We start from the raw sequence: 3,817 nt of genomic DNA, 5'->3' as shown, positions 1-3,817 counted from the left end.
TTTACCAATTTGGCCTACTCTCTCCCTTCGGTGGACAGGATTGAACCGTTTTCTACAAATTATTATCTGAAGATTTGATAGATTTTGTCTATTCATTTAATGTAGTTTGGACAAAGGGCTAGTTATTTGGTTTTGTAAATAAAAATTAGGAAACTTGATCTTTTCGCTCAATTCTAATGAAAAACATTTCGATTTTCCAAAATATTGACATCACATAACACAAATAGCATTCAAATTTTTTAAATTTTTATTATTTGATTTCTTAACATATATCCAATATAAGTTGCGTAAAAGAAAATCCTTTTTTCACAAAATAAAAAAAATGTTAAATCTTAATCTTGAAAAAGATAAAAGGAGAGAAGATACAAAGGAGACGCTGATATTGGGCCGAATAAGGCCCTCAACGATTTCTTCATCTTCTTCTCCGATCGGCCTATCCACAAAAGCAAAGCCCTACTGCTCTGCGAGTTCTTCACAGAGAAAGGGAAAAAGCCACGGCGAGATGGAGCGAAGGAGGAGAGGAAGAAGACCAACAATGGGGGAGACGATGAGCCATCGATTTCACCCACAATTCTACTTCTCATGCCGCTCGCACTGCTTGAACATCCAGCTGCTGCTGCGGATGGACTATGTCGGCATCACGGTACGCGCTGGTGTCGTTCCGGGAGCTGCCGGAGTACACAAAGGACAGCGAGTTCATCCTCCGCCACTTCCACGCCAACCGGCCGCTCCCCGAGGCCGCCCTCAGCTTGTTCCGTTGGCATGACGAGACGCTTAACGTTTGGACGTGAGGATGAATGATGGTGTGTTTTTAGTTCGATTTGTTTTTTTTTTTTTCATGCGAAGCCATCTTTGTTCCTATTTTCTTCTTCAGTTCATTTCTATCTCTCTCTCTCTCTTGTGATTTGTGGTGATGTCTTTTGCGTTCTCTGTGTGATGGGGGAGCAGGCATTTGATTGGGTTTCTGGCGTTTCTGGGATTGACGGTGGCCAACTTTGTGGACGTGCCTCAGGTTGGGGATCTTCTCGGCCTATTCTCAAGGTGTGTTTTGTATTATTGAATCCTATACTAGCGTGCACATTTTAGTGAGTTCTGATTTATCGATGTTTGTATTTAGCAACTCGTCCCAACTCGACGATATCGGATGGAACCCATAATTTCTAGCGAGGAATTTGTCAGTAGCAGCTCGATCTGTGTAGACTATCATAGCTCGATTTCACTGTCTCAAAGTGTAATCTAAGATGAGGCTCGTAGGTGCAAGTTATAACTCACTAGAGAGCTTGCTAAATTGCTCATTTGGTGAAGATGTTTGAGTTACCCCGTTTTGATCAAATCCTCCATAAATTGTCGAATTTCACAGTCACAACCGCTTAAATTTTTCCTAGCAGTTTATTAGCAGAATGGCGTGTACAAGTCAGTGTAGTATTGTGATATTCGTGGCGTGTTACCATACCAAGCAATCGGCCATTTCATCAGCTGACCTTCCTTCAAATCGGCAACTGGCAACCAAAATTGCCATTTAAAACCTTCATTTTCTTGTGGTGCTGTATCAAAATTGCAAGTGCCACAGATGAATAACTCGAGTTTGTGACATTAAGGGCAGGCACATAAAATTTAACTCAGAAAGTTTGTTTCATAGGAATATACAAGGGTCGTGCTTGTCATTTTCATTGCTGCTTAAATTTCAGGAGTAGTAGTAGCCTGACAGTCAAGACAGTCTTGCTCAAACAGCAAGTGCAAAATTAAGGTGGATAACAAGGGTCATATGTGATTAGTTAACATGATGGATCAAAGTATTAATAGAAATTTTCGTTCTTTTCAAACATAAATTAAAGATCCAATCCATTGGAAAATCTCTCCGTGTTCCTCTTAATTCAACATGGATTCAGTCCACCTTCAATGGACAATCATTTTCCACGTAAGTAGCACTGTGTGTCAAGAAAAAGTTCACACATGGTGGACCTTGTAATAAACTACTGCAGAATGCTTTGAAAGTTGATTGCTGCTAAGATTTTCTGAACAACATCAGTGGTAAATAGCTTTTACAGTGAAGAGTAGTACACTGGTGGTCAAATTGAATTTGAAAGTATCAGCTTAAGCAAGCTGCATAGTTATTCAATTAGTGCTCTGCCCAGTCACTTTCACCATTTTGGCTTGCTCTCTCCCTTCGGCAGACAGGATTGAACCATTTTCTATAAATTATGATCTGAGGATTGGACTCCGACTAGTATTTCCACAGATTATGCAATGGCTTGATATGCAAATCCACTTGTGCAGGTCAAACTGTGCTGGTGCAGGAACTAATATCTCTTACTCAAAGGAATTGCTTTTGGTGAGTGGCACACCAACGATGTTTCATTCAACTTATGAAAAGAATACTCTCTTTTGAAGTCTACAGATGCATCTAACACAAAATAGTTTTCAGGGCACAAATTCTTTGGTGAACTTGAATCAGATAACAGAAGAAGAAATGATGATCGCTTCACTCCAACCAGCTGCGACACGGTGGCCGTTCTTCGTCTTCTTAGGCGGATCCATGTTTGTCTCCTCTCGAGCAGCATTTGCCATCTTTTCTCATGCCACTCACACTGCTTGAACATCCAGCTGCTGCAGATGGACTACGTCGGCATCACGGTCATGATCATCACCTCATTCTTCCCCCCAATCTACTATATTTTCCAATGAGAACCCCATTGGCAACTGATCTATCTTGGCGGAATAAGGGCAATGGGGATGTTCACCGTCGCGACATTGCTTGCCCCTTCTCTTTCTTCTGGGAAATTCCGGACGTTTAGGGCGATGCACTTCTAGTCCATGGGGTTTTTTGGCATCGTTCCTGCGATCCATGCCTGTATTGTGAATTGGAGCAATCCCCAGCGCCCGATCATGCTTGCTTATGAGTTGGCCATGGCACTGTCTTACATTACAGGTACTTTGTTTTTATGTTAGCAGGATTCCTGAGAGGCTAAAATCGGGTTGGTTCGACCTTGCTGGTCACGGCCATCAGATATTTCACGTTTTTGTGATCATGGGTGCCTTGGCTCATTATGGCGCTACTCTGTTCCTCTTACAGTGGCAAGATAGAATCGGGTGCGATAGAACTGTGTAACAGTGCAAAAATTAGTCAAAATTCGATTCATTTCGATTGAACCGAGTGCGAGCGATTTGCTGGAGTTTCATGTTATTATGTTAGTTTGTGTACACCCCCAAGTCAAAAAGCCTCAAGGAGAGATGGCGTTCCATGACAGAGGAGATGCCTCCATTTATAAAGAAGAGGAATGCCCATTGTATTTGTTATATTTTTCTTCTTTTCAATGGATGATTTGATTTACAATGTGATCATATTCGGGTGATAATCTTTTCTGCTTTCATCTTATTTTGAGCTGTTTGTGAGTAGTTGCTCTATAATTTTAGTTCGACCACTATCACTTTTCTTTTTTTTTTTTTGGCTAAAGAATACTACCACCACCAACATGAGAATAGTTTGTTAAGCGCTGTATCGCCATCTACACGACAGAAAAAAGCTAGAGCAGGAGGGTGATGAATTCTTTGTGTGGTGAATTTTAAGAAGATAAATTATGACCCAATACAACATATAGAACTGCTAAGATTCTACCTAATAGGGTTCGGGAAAAAGCAACAGATGCAAGCAAATAGAAATTGCGGACGTGAAACTTGCTTTAGCCCATTTGCAATATCTGCATCCATCAAAGTTCTGCCATTAAAAAAGTTTGTTGAAAGAAACGCGAGATATGGAGAATTTGGAAGTCCAAGAAGGAACAGTTGTTAGGAAGGAAAAAAAGACTCAGACGATGTA

General features: G+C 40.9%; 1 pseudogene; it reads left to right on the top strand.

The window, feature by feature from the left end:
* The first annotated feature begins 239 nt into the window (after nt 1-239).
* Nucleotides 240-3,376, top strand: LOC115661870 (heptahelical transmembrane protein 1-like; annotated as a pseudogene).
* Nucleotides 3,377-3,817: the final 441 nt, after the last annotated feature.

This window comes from Syzygium oleosum, unplaced genomic scaffold, assembly GCF_021117445.2.
Source record: "Syzygium oleosum isolate NSW1041296 unplaced genomic scaffold, Sole_v2.1 Sole_v2.42, whole genome shotgun sequence".
NCBI classification, from domain to species: Eukaryota; Viridiplantae; Streptophyta; class Magnoliopsida; order Myrtales; family Myrtaceae; genus Syzygium; species Syzygium oleosum.
The sequence above is the reverse complement of the archived record's forward strand: the minus strand, read 5'-3'. Positions and strand labels throughout refer to the sequence as shown.